This window comes from Halyomorpha halys, unplaced genomic scaffold, assembly GCF_000696795.3.
Source record: "Halyomorpha halys isolate HHAL.00 unplaced genomic scaffold, Hhal_1.1 Scaffold229.1, whole genome shotgun sequence".
Taxonomy (NCBI): Eukaryota; Metazoa; Arthropoda; class Insecta; order Hemiptera; family Pentatomidae; genus Halyomorpha; species Halyomorpha halys.
In genome coordinates this window covers 69,078-82,863 of record NW_027111154.1, presented here as the reverse complement: position 1 = coordinate 82,863, position 13,786 = coordinate 69,078, and the positions used below count along the sequence as shown (strand labels likewise).

General features: G+C 43.1%; 1 long non-coding RNA gene across 1 annotated transcript in view; it reads left to right on the top strand.

The window, feature by feature from the left end:
* The first annotated feature begins 704 nt into the window (after positions 1-704).
* LOC136796210 (uncharacterized) overlaps positions 705-13,786 on the top strand; it is a 24,339-nt gene continuing 11,257 nt past the window's right edge. The window contains exon 1 of the long non-coding RNA XR_010843904.1: positions 705-1,645. This is a non-coding gene — a long non-coding RNA (uncharacterized lncRNA). The remainder of the gene's footprint in view (positions 1,646-13,786) is intronic.

Sequence of the window (13,786 nt, the reverse complement as noted above, 5' to 3'; positions counted from 1 at the left end):
GTTTAAACTTATGAGTTTAGATATCAGATGTAGCAGCTTAGGGGCTATAGCATTGTACTGATGGCTAACGCTGTAAAATGGCTGTCAATGGCAATAATATGTAAATACCTTTGCGTGATAGATTCCTGTCGTCACAGTACTATCATTCCTTCAGACTGTGTCCAGTGAGACACTGCATTTTTTAATGCTGGTGGTAACCTTAATCTCCTTGATAATGCTGATAGTCAACTTAACCTCTTTGATGATGCTCATAATAATAAAACATTTAAATTATTATTTATATATAACGCTCTCGTGCAAGCGCAGGTAGTTACTATCAATACAAATCCTGATTGTACAATAATACTACTGGGATAGTAAATGTGATAGTTTACAGGATGGTAGTGATTGTAACAACTGCTGCCACGGGACCTGTGCCATAGGCCGTGCTAGTTTCCAGATTCTGGCAGAAGTTTAAAATATTTCCTAATTTGCCCTCCTGATTGCGTACAAGAAGGGCAAGATAATTTAGTTGAAGCAAGAACTTATGGAATATTATTATTATTAATTAATTTTAGAAATAGTTATGAAAGAAGAGATAATTTTATTCTACGAGGGTACAGAGGACCTTATTACTTGGTTTATTTGGAGGTGTCTATTAGGGCAGGTGAAGCGTGGTGCCAACTAGCCGCCCACTCGGCCTGGAATTAAATCCCCATTTCCTTCTAATCGAGGTCCGCATGTTCTGAGATAATTTGCTGGGGAATGTTGGCACCTTGTCCCTACTGCTTCCTAGATCTGTCCAATTCTACTCCTCTAAGGGAACTGCCTTTATTAAAATACATTCATTTGTGAGCGATTTCTTGTATAGGGAAAATTTAATTTAATTTCGTAAAATGTACAAAATACTTTCTAAAATTTGGAGGAAATGTTCACGACGTAATTATTTTTAGATCCATTTTATTAGATATGCTAACGTTTTGACTTAAACGTGTTAAGGGCTAAAATTTAAACAATGATTACGGTGAGATATGAGTAATAAAGAATATATTAATTAGAAAAGGGGTAATTTAATTGATTGTTTAATAAAATAAATAAAAAATAATGAAATGAAAATTTTAAAAGAATTCGATGTTGCCATCAAGTACCAAATAAGTTTGTCAATTAATGGGATTATCTTTGGGGCACGTTGCCATCAAGTACCAAATGAGTTTGTTAATTAAAGGGCTTATCTTTGGGGGATGTTGCCATCAAGTACCAAATAAGTTTGTTAATTAATGCGATTATCTTTTGAATATCAAATATCCATATTTGCAGATCATTTAAAGCTTCATTCAAAAGTTACGAATAATATACGAATATTTATGTGACCTGCTGAGCGTTGAATAGTCAGAATTATTATAATTTTTAATTATTTAATACTTTAATGAACCAGAGCTTGGGCTAAGTTTTGAATATACTTGTAGAGTTGTTATTATGTTGTAATATTGTGAACTGAGTGACCTCTGCAAGTTCCCTCAAGCCGAAACTAAACACCTGAATGACTCCTACACTTGGCTTCTTTATTATCTCTCTTTAAAGTGAATATCTTACTGAATATCCTTTATAAGGCTAAAAGTACAAGATCGAGATCTCGATAGAATAAATGAGGAGCTAATACAAAGTAGTAAGTAATGAGGTAGCGGTACTGTATGATCTAACAAAATTATTTAAATTAGCAATTATTTATTACAGAATAAGAAATTATTTAAAACAAAAAACTATAAAGCATATAGAAAATGTAATTTTCGCGTTTTCTGAAAATTTGATAACCATTTTTAGGCTAAATTAGGAAATAAACAACAAAGTTTGTCAATGTAAGTGGCATTTGGAAAATTAACGATTTCTCTGTTTCTTATCCTGACTGAGCATTTTAATATCAGCCGTCATGAAGGTGATCAGTAATATCAACTGTCATGAAGGTGGTCAGTAATGTCAGCCGTCATGAAGGTTGTCAGTAATATCAGCCGTCATGAAGGTGGTCAGTAATACAGTTGGATTTGGGCTACGAGTGGTAGCTATGTTTGTTTTAAGAATCCTTGGTCTTGTGTTCAGTAATAATAAAATCCATAGGACTTTATCCTGATTTGGCTGCAGTTGAGGGGTTTTAAAATACACTAGAGGGATTCCTTTCTAGATATTGCCCTGACATATCTTTTGATAAACAGGTTCATAAAATTTTAAAAATACATCTTTACTCTTAGCTCTGTCCCATCTCCAGTTCAATATCTATAATGGATGCATTCAGTTATTCAAGTGTTAAAGTAATTTAAAAAATCAAATTTTGTGTTAAACCAACCTCGTCATCTTTCTTTAAATTTTCCAATTTTCGGGTTCCAATGAGTTCATATCATTTCCTCATTTTGGCCAGTTAGTTCTGTATCCTAACATAACGTTTGAAATAGCCTCATGCACGGAGTTGTTATTTTTGAAGAATGATTTTTAAATAACTTTAAAAGAAAGCGAGCTATTTAATTAAATTTATTAAATAATAAAAATCAAAACTGATAGCAATCGTAGCACAAATGTATATATATATAAAACTTATGATTAGACTGAAAGATTACCTTAAAATAAAAGGGGGTTCGGGCAGAGTAACGACACAAGGATACTTAACAACTCGCTTTATTTTTACAATCATCTGGTAAATATAGGAATTGGTTTGTTGTCAAACTTAGAAGTAACTAATCCTACTAGTACAGAGTTCTTATTTATTATCATGAGCATATATACAGCTAACTTATATATATATATATAAGTTATGGTTGGACAAGGCCTGTACACAACTCTAATCCTAACTCCCATGTAAATAAACTTCAATAATGTCTATAAGGAGCATCACAGAGATAATAAAGTAGTATCTTTCTAGCAAGCGTGCGGTTTAATTCTGTTCCCCCTTTTCCTTTTTCTTCAAGTCTTTCAGTCCAAGTGCTCGTGAGTGGTGCCGAGACCCGGATACTGATTGAATATTTTTCCACTGAATGAAGATTTTTTTTTTCTCTTCTTCTAAATCTTAATTTTTTTTTAATCAAAATCTTTTTCATAAAACCTTCACCGACTGAACATATTTTTTTTTAAACTGTTCTCTCATCCGTGATTTTTTTTCTTTCACCTCGTTCATCTTTCACTTCGCCTAAATTAACATTTTTTTTTACTGACCAAGATGGTTAATGGTGATGGTCAATAACAACCACAGCCCGCATTGAGGCAGCCAGTTCTACAGATCCCGTTGGCGCAACCGGCTCCTGGAGTTTCTGCGGCCCCCGGCTGTCCTGGCAGTCCCGGCGGCGGTTCCAGCGCTACCCCCACTACCAGAGACCACTCGCGGCTGCTCACGCCAATATGTTGGCTAAAATGAAAGTGAGAGCAGTAACCTCTCAGGATATTAGAAAAGCTATCTCTGACTTGAAGCGATTCTCAGGCGAAATTGGTGAGTTAAATCACTTTATTAAAGGTGGAGATCGCATCATAGAGATGTTGGCAGCCAAGGTCTCAGAGGAGTTGCTGGACAATAATGACGCGATTTCCCTCAAGTGTTTTGAACCATATTCAGGCAGACGAGGAAATAGCATGGCTAGTAGTAAGGAAAGATTAAAGAAGGCCGATGGAGGAGGCAGATGGTCCCCAGAGGAAGACATCAACACTATGGAAGAGAAGAGAACCGGTAACAGAGATAGTGGTAAAGACAGAGGCACGGGTAGAGAAAGGCGGCCGAACCATGGCAGAATACGCAACGGAGGAGGGAAAGAAGACAGGAAGTGCCATTGGTGCGGAATATTAGGACACCTGGTGGCCCAATGCCCCCGCACGAGGTGCTTTGAGTGCGGCAACGAAGGCCACATAGCACGACAGTGCCCTTATATCTACAGAAGGGCAGAGACGGGACATGGGGAACCGATGGAAATAAATTTCCAGCGGATACGGCGGAAAAGACGTGAGGACTATGAACCTACTGAGTCCTCTTGTGAAACCTCAGAAGCATCAGAAGCCTCAGGAACAGAGAGGGAAGGAAGAGGAGGACGGAGCAATAAACCGCCAAGCAGTAGATGGCGCCGAGTAAGTGAGGGAAGAAGATCAAGGCAAGAGAGTTGAAGTGGATGCCAGGAGAGGGGCGACCGCACATTAGAGATTTTCAACATCAAAGGAGAGATCAGCGGTCTGCCTATCATCGAGGTGAGCGGCGTGAGATGCCTCATGGACACGGGGAGCTCCCACACCATCCTGTGCCGGGAGGCGCTGAGGAAGCTGAGAGGCGGTGAGAGGAAACTCCAGATGGATGTTCAGGTATGTCATTGTCAGCTAATCACCCTGGGTGGGCCCTGTAGAGTAGAAGGGGAGGGGGACATTGATTTACGGGAATGGGGTATTGAGGTTCATATCGTGGAGAAAATGGCCCGTGCATATCAGGCTATTATAGGTTGCAATCTACTAGGGAAGGCTAGCGCGGGGATTAGGAATAACAAGGGCCTGTGGAGGGTTCGGTTGGGGAAGAGGAGGTATCGGTGTAGCGAGCTTCGAAAGGGGGAACCAAACGGATAGGTGCGATCCAAGGAGGGGGGAGGAATAGGAGACAGGAAATAAAGGACAAATACACAGATATTTTCTTCATGGAGGGAGAGTTACTGGGGGCGACTGGATAAACAATGCACCAAATCCCCCTGAAACAAGATAAAATTACTTACGTTAAAGAGAGGAGGGGTCCACATGCGCTTAGACAGTATATTTGGGAAGAGCTAGGTAATCTAAAAAAAACAGGGTATCATCGTAGATGTGCGAAAGAAGGGAACACCGGGAGACAAGGGAGAAAAATATAGGTTAGTAATTGATTACCGGGGCCTTAATGAGAACACGGTAGACGAGAGATACCCGATACCGCGACTAGAAGATATCTTGGATAGACTGGGTGGGGCAACGATCTTTAGTACTTTAGATCTGAAGGCCGGCTACCACCAAATCAAGATACACTTGGAGGATCAGCACAAGACAGCTTTTACATTCGAAAGGGGGCATTACGAATTTACGAGGATGCCCTTCGGACTGAAGAATGCCCCAATTACGTTCCAACGATTGATGGACGAATTCTTACGGGGAATCGACGAGTCCATGTGCCAGGTATTCATGGACGACCTGCTCGTTTTTAGCAAAACTGAGGAAGATCACGTGCCCCACTTGCGCAAGGTGTTCGAACAGATCCGGAAATTTGGGTTAAAGTTATCGTGCGAAAAATCAATATTGGGTAGAAATCAGATAAATTTTTTAGGTCACACAATATCGGAACAGGGAGTCAGGCCAGACGCAAATAAGGTAGAAGCGATCACGAAAATGGCGATTCCAACGGATGTTAAGGGAATCAGGAGATTGTTGGGCGCTCTGAATTACTATAGACGATTCGTACCGGCGATGGCCAGGTATCTGGTACCCATCAACAACCTTCTGAAAAAGGGAAATAGGGTGCAGGTGACGCCCGATATGGTGGAAAACATTAGAAAATGCATGGAGGCGCTTCAGAAGGAACCGGTGTTGGCATTCCCGGACTTTGAACGTACATTTATCATCACTACGGACGCAAGTGAGTATGCGTTGGGGGCGGTACTGTCGCAGGATTGCGAAGGTGGAGAGCGACCGGTGGCGTACGGTAGCAGGCGGTTAACAGATGCAGAGACAAGGTACAGCGCACTTGAGCGAGAACTGTTAGGTATTGTGTGGGCGGTAGAACATTTTCGCCCCTATGGTTTCGGGAGGAAATTCCGGGTAGATCACAGACCGCTTCAATGGGTTGGGAAGCTTAAAGAGTCCTCAGCTAGGGTCACCAGATGGAAGGAACTGCTCAACCAGTACAACATCGTAATCCAGCACAAACCAGGAAAAGAAAATATAGTCGCTGACTGGCTATCCCGCGCGGTCGCCGTAAATGCAATAGATGAGGGGCGAGACAGTTTTTGCGAGATTGGACGCCAGGGGAAGAAGAAACGCAAAGCACGACGGGTAACGACCATGAGCCATCATCCGAGAACGAAAGCTCCACTCAGGGAAGACCAACGGAGATGGAAGAGCTAGAGGAGGTGGTGAACGATAAATCACACCAAATAATTTGGAAGACATGAACTTCCGGATAGATGAAGATGGACTTCGCTAAATACGGAAAGACCTCGATCACCACTATTTGGTCGGCACCTGGTGTCAGGAATGATGAGATCTGCCGAGCGTTAAAAGATGCATCCAAACCGGGGTGAACATACCATCTATCCGTTGGGAACTCCAATGGAGTTGTTTGGGAGAAGATAAAACGCCTCTAGAGATTGGAGAAATTCGGAATGGATCGAAACTTCGTTCGTTGCCTAATAATGGTGGAAACCGTTCAGGACAGAGATCAACAGAGGGAGGTCACCTTGGCATACCACCAGGGGAAGACCAATCACCGAGGCTTGAATGAGACCTACCAAGCCCTGCGACGGAAATATTTCTGATGGAATATCCGGAAATCGATTCAGGAGATAATCGGGAACTGTGAGGTGTGCCTCAGCACCAAATACGACCGACATCCACCCAAGGCGACACAAGAGGACACACCGACGGCGAACACACCGTTAGTCGAATTACAAATGGACACTCACCTGGAGGGGCTACAAGTGGTTTACGGTGATTGACCTCTTTAGCAAAGTGGCCATGGCACATCAGATTCGAGAAAGATCGGCCGAGTCGGAATTGGGAGCGCTGCGTTTATGGTTCCAGTTCTATGGAGTACCGGAAGGGATATCGTCTGATGCGGAACGGGAGTTCGATAATGCCAACGTCAGAGAAGAAATGAAGGCTTTGGAGGTAAGGTGGCATCTAAACACCCCAGGACACCCTAAGTGCAGGGGGGGGGTATAGAGAGGCTCCACGGTACGTTAAGCGATCACTTGCGGGTGTACCAGCTAGATAAGGGCCTGGAAGCTTACGATGCTATGATAAGAGCTATAGCAGCCTATAACCACTCCGTGCATACGGTAACGGGATTCGCTCCAGTCGAAATTCTGTTCGGACTTAGAGGGCGCAAACGCGATTATAGAAACACGGTGATTGACGTAGAGGAGATCGTATACATATCCTTGTAAAAACTCAAAAGCTCCCTTAAATGAATGCTAAACATACATACATACATAAATTAAACTTAATAATAAAATTTAAACAAAATTGTTTTCAGTAGTTGATCAAGTTAGAATGAATAAGACAATATTTTCAAAAATTAATAACGATCTTAAAAATAAAAACAATAAATAGAATAAATGTTTATACTTTCTATAGTTTCAATATTGTGTTCCCTTATAATTATCACCTTGAATGTACCCTCGTATCGCTGTATCTCTTTACCCCTGTTAGATTACAACTTTCTATATACAATCATGATTGCTCCCATCCTATCTGTGATCTGGGTAGTGCGCTGGGGCTTGCGCATGCCACAGCTCCCAAAGATCTCCAATTCTTATTTTTTTAAATTTTTATTAATTATTTAAATCCACTGCATCCTTTCGGTTGGCCCTCTTGGTGCGCTTCCAACTGGGTGCCTCCTACACTTACTAGGCTGGTCCAGCCCTCCTGGTCTCAGTCTGGGTCCAGCTTCCTTCCCTCCTGGTGGCTCGCCGATGATGGGCGGCAAGCCCTTCCCATTGTGAAATGAGTTGGGTCCACCACCTCCTTCCACCTTTGAATGAACTCCTTGGAGAAGGGATAATTCTCTTCTCCTTCAAACAGGGGAAAATCCCGGTCTTTCTTGACAGCCTGGCTCGGTGTCCTTTCATGGCGGAGCATTCTAATATTACGTGTTCTGCTGTTTCAGGAACTCCGTACGTGGGGAAATGTTGCACATGTTCGTCTTCGTTCTTACTGAACACTATAAGGTGATCCATATAAATCTGGCATACTGATTCATCCAATTTACCCTCCAAAACTCTTCCATCAGGGGCAGGAATTTATAGTTGCCTCTCTCGAATGTGAATGCCGCCTTATGTTGATCCTTAGGTTGCATTTTGATTTGATGATATCCGGCGTTCAAGTCTAGTGTGGCGAATACCGTCGCCACGCCCAGCCTGACTAAAATATATTCAAATCTGGGGATTGGATACTTTTCGTCAATGGTATTCTCGTTCAGCTTCCCGTAATCTATCACCACTCTGTACTTTTCAGTAGTTTCACCCTGCGCGCTCTTCTTTTTAACCACCCACAATAAACTATTGTATGGAAATGTACTATCGATAATTATTCCCTGGTGTTTTAAACCTTTGAGCTCTTCCCGGATGTGGTGACGTAGCGCCTGCGGGTATCTCCTCTCTTTCACATATGTAACCTTATCTTCTTTTAGTATGATCTCATGGAATGTCTTCCCGGTTTCCCAACCATGTTTCCTTCTTTAAAAAAACTATCTTCATATTGCCTCTTAAGCCTCTGTATCCAGTCCTGATTGATTGCTCCGACCCGTGCGCAATCGATTTTACTCTGTCGATGACATTTGTACATTTTACCCTCCAACATAATTCTCCAATTTTCCTTGATATTCTTAATCCAAGCACTCACCTTCCCTAGCCGGTCACACTCCACAATCACTTTGTATTCTCTGCGCAATTGGCTAGTTCTCTCTGCTAAATCTCTACCGGGTCAAACCTATCTCTACCTCCCCCTCTACCACACAAGGGCCATCCAGGGCGATTAATTTACATTGATATTCCTGAATCTGGTGTGTCCTCTCTTCACTATACGATTTGTCTAGGGCTTCTCGGCACATGATGGTGTTGGAACTGCCGGTGTCCACTAGGCACCTCACTCCTACTATCTCTATCAAAGGCAGACCGCCGCTCTTCTCCCTCACGTTATGATTCAGCAGTGTGCGGTCACCCCTCTGCCGACATCCCCTTCAGATGTCTCGCGTATTCCCTTCCCTTGTTCATATATATAAAGACTAAAAAAAAGGAAAAAAGGGAACTGAATTGGAACATAGAACGCTTACTAGAATGATATTGCCTTTATTCTCTCTATAATACTCCTATATATATGCATTATCAGTGCTTATTTACACAGTGATTTTTCGCACCATAACTTTAACCTAAATTTCCGGATCTGTTCGAACACCTTGCGCAAGTGGGACACATGTTCTTCCTCCGTTTTCCTGAAAACGAGCAGGTCGTCCATGTATACCTGACACATGGACTCATCGATTCCTCACAAAATCTCGTCCATCAGCCGCTGAAACGTGATGGGGGCATTTTTCAGACCGAAGGGCACGCTTGTGAATTCGTAATGCCCCCTTTCGAATGTAAAGGCCGTTTTGTGCTGGTCTTCTGGGTGCATTTGTGATACCCGGCTTTCAAATCCAGGGTACTGAAGAAGGTTTCCCCATAGGTCCCATAGTCTATCCAGGATATCTTCTAATCTTGGTATGGGGTCATCCACCGTATTGTCGTTAAGGCTACGGTAGTCAGTCACCACCCTATAAAGCTCTCCCTTATCTCCTGGTGCGCTTTTCTTCCGCACTGCCCACTGAGGGCTGTTGTAGGGTGACGTACAGTGATGCCTTGTTTCTTGAGGTTCTTCAATTCTTGAATGTGCTGCCACATCGCATGCGGGTACCGGCTTTCTTTTTCGTACGCCACATTCTCCTGTTTCAAGGGAATTCCATGCATGGTTTGTCCTATCGCTCCCAACAAGCCCTCTGTTTAAAGAAAATATTTGAGTATTAATTTCCTTTCTCCGACTCCCCCTCGTATCGATCATATCTTGAGCCCGTTCCACAAAAGTGCGGTCGAGAAAGTCGATCAAATTAATACTCCAACTGACTACATCCGCTCCAAGAGTCTCTCATCTTTTCTATGGCCAGATTAAAGTGGCCTAACAGCGTGGACGCGTTCTGTCCGTTAGACTGCTCGTGCTTTCTCCTCTCCCGCAGCATGTAGAAAATGTCTTCTTCTGGGGACCATCTACCTCCTCCATAGGCCTTCTTTAATCTTTCTTTTACTTCTGGCCATGCTGTTTCCTCGTTTACCTGAATATGGTTCAAAATATTTCGCTTGATCCGGCATATGAGCGCTGCCTTAAGGGAAATCGCGCCATTCTTCTCTGAGACCTTGGCTGCCAAACTCTCCATGATGCGATCTCCATCTTTAATAATGTTATTTAACTCACCGATTTCGCCTGAGAACCGTTAAAAAACACACACACTAAAAAAAACAATAAATAGAATAAATAACTAATTTTCTGTAATCTAATCTAGTATGGGAACACTTCAGATTTCATACTATCCTTGCCGGAAGTTTTAATTCTTCAATATGGACAGTTCTCCTCTTTTTGGATTCTCTAATACTTTCCATCGTTATAATATTGTGTTCCCTTATAATTATCACCCTGAATGGACCCTCATATCGCTGTATCTCTTTACCCCTGTTAGACCCCATCTTTCTATATACATTCGTCCCGATTTTGATTGCTCCCACCCTATCTGTGACCTTTAAATTCTCCCGAGTTACCCTCCTGGATTTTTCCTTTTCCATTCTTCCCCGGGCCATCGGGCAACATGGTTGTTGTGTATTTTCTCTCCGACTGCTGCCGTGCTCTTATAGTCCCTCCTGTGTTCTCGAAGCCCAAAGAGGATCTCAAATGGTGTAAACCCCGTAACTGTATGTATGGAATGATTGTATGCCGCAATCGCCTTAGGCATTGCCACGTCCGGTTCCAGTCCCTTTTTCCCCAGTCCCCCTTAATCGAAGATGGTCACTCAACGTGCCGTGAAACCGCTCTATGCCTTCTCTATTCTTGGGGTGCCCTGGTGTGTTAAGATGCCATTTTACGTCAAGGTCCTTCATTTCTGTTCGAATCACGGCATTGTCAAATTCTCTTCCTGAATCTGATGAGATGCGCTCCGGAACTCCGTAAAATTGAAACCACATTCGGAGAGCTTCCAGCTCTGCTTTCGACGACTTTTCCTGCACCTGGTGCGCCATTGCCGCCTTACTGAAGAGATCAATTATGGTGATCCATTTGATTTCCTCTCCGTGTGAAATCCTGTCCTGTAGATCGTTGAGTGGTGCACCTGCGGTAGGTGTCTCCTCTTGTCTGCCTTTTGGTGGATGTCCGTCATACTTTGTGCGTAGACAAACTTCGCAGTTTCCTACAACTTCACTGATCGTCTTCTTCACCCCCCACCAAAAGTACCTCCTCTTCAATGCTTGCAGGGTCTCCGAGATTCCTCGGTGATTTCTTTTGCCCTGATGATATGCTACAGTCACTTCTCTCTCTGGCGTTCGTCTTCCTAAAGGGTTTCCACCATCAGCTTGCATCGGGCGAATGTCCTGTCCATTCCTGTGTTCATCATGTCAAAGCCGCTTGTTCTTCTCCCAAACGGTTTCATTTCCAACGTACAGTAACACTTTTCTCTAGGCTTGGAAGCATCATTCAACATTTTACAGATCTGGTCATTTTTACGCCTGGCCGGGATCAAATCGTCCTGATATTGGCGAGTGAAGTCCGGGAACGCAAGCACCGGCTCTTGTTGTAGCCTCTTCATGCACCGCCTTATATTGTCTTCGATCATCTTTCTCCCTTTTTTGAGAAGGTTGTTGAGTGGGACGAGGTACTCAGCCATTTCTGGCACAAATCTTTGGTAATTATTTAAAGTTCCCAACAGCCTCCGAACTCCCTTCACATCCCTAGGAACAGCCATCTTCCGTATAGCTGCAACTTTATCCGCGTCAGGTTTAACTCCTTCCCTGGAAATCGTGTGGCCCAAAAAATTAATTTGTTCCTGGATGATTTCTCTCCAGATAACTTCAGCTCGAATTTCCTAATTCTTCGGAATACGCTGTGTAAATGCTGCAAATTTCTTCCTCGCTCTTACTGAACATTAGGAGATCGTCTATATAAATCTGACATACAGATTCGTCAATTCCCCTGAAAAACTCGTCCATCAGGCGCTGAAAGGTTATGGGAGCATTTTTCAGTCCAAACGGCATTCTTGTAAATTCGTAGTGTCCTCTCTCGAATGTGAATGCCGTCTTATGTTGATCCTTAGGGTGCATTTTGATTTGATGATATCCTGCCTTCAAGTCCAATGTGCTGAATACCGTCGCCCCACTCAGTCTGTTCAAAATGTCTTCAAATCGGATACTTTCCGTCAACGGTATTCTCATTCAGCTTCCTGTAATCAATCACCACCCTGTACCTTTCACCAGGCGCGCTCTTCTTCACTGCCCACAACGGACTATTGTACGGGGAAGTTCTATCAATAATTATTCCCTGGCATTTTAAACTTTGAAGCTCTCCTCGGATGTGGTGACGTAGCGGCTGCGGGTATCTCCTCTCTTTAACGTATGTCACATTGTCTTGTTTTAGTATGATCTCATGGACTGTTCTCCCGGTCGTCCCGAGCTTGTCCCCTTCTTTGAAAAAGATATCTTCGTATTCCCTCCTAAGGCTTCGTCTCCAGTCCTCGGCTTGGTTATTGCTCCAACCCGAACGCCCACGTTCTTCCGCTGAAAATAACATTTGTAGATTTTTCCTCCCAACTTAACCTTCCATTTTCCCCATCTATTACCCTAAACCACTTTCCCTAGTAGGTCACATCCCACAATTACTTTATATTCCCTAGGCATACTTCCTACAATATGTACCTGCAAGTTTTCCCTACTAAATCACCACCGTGCCAAAACTATCTCCACCTCCCCCTCTACTTCACAAGGGCCACCCAGGGTGATCAATTTACATTGGCATTTCTGAATCTTGAGTGTCCTCTCTCCATCAGAGAGGTTTTGCAATGCTTCTCGGCACATGATGGTGTTGGAACTGCCTGTTTCCACCAGGCACCGCTCTTTTCTCTCACATTATAATTCAGCAGTGTGCGGTCGCCTCTCCGCTGACAACCCTTTCAGATGTCTCGCGTCTTCCTCTCTCCAGTCCCTCGCCTCTATTTTCCTCCGTCCCCTCGCTTCCATCCTCTTGTTTCTACCTTCTCCTCTAGACTACCTCGGTTTCTTGTCTCCTCAACTTCTTCTTCGGTCTTTGATGCTCCTGATGCTTGCGTAGATTCATCTGAAGATCTACTCAATCTACGGTGGCTTCTCCATATCTGTTGGGCATTGATCTCCATTGGTTTGCCACGGCCCACATCTCTTCTTCGGTACAAATATGGGCGGATTGGATTAGAACGGGTCCGAGGTCCGTTCGGCCTGGAGTTACTTTACGCCGTCAGTTCTATTAATTATTTTATCAGAATAAAATTTTATTCAGGTCCCCAGACTAGCCAAATTCGGAAGATAGGCGTTTATTATCTATGTGGGCTAAGAAATATAAGTCATTCCTGATAAGGTCAGAGAATATTAATACTTATTCGATTAGTTGATGGTTTCAACATCATTCTGTGCAGTAAATAGACCATTGCACACACACACTCCCTCTCTCCCTTTAAATAAAAAACTAAATAACGGGAATTGTGCGCTGAAACAACTTTTTCTCAAAACGAATAAGGTGGACATTTGCCCTTCATTTTGCTAGGTAGAGATATATATTAGCTTGGTACAGAGATAGAAGATACAGTTAGAGGCAGTGAGCCGGAGGACGTTGACTGGGAGCTATCTAGGTGTCTAGTACACGTGGCAGTGGTATTACCATCATTCCATATCAGTATTATAACCATTATTATTAATGCTATATCTCTCTGGCGTTCGTCTTCCTAAAGGGTTTCCACCATCAGCTTGCATCGGGCGAATGTCCTGTCCATTCCTGTGTTCATCATGTCAAAGCCGCT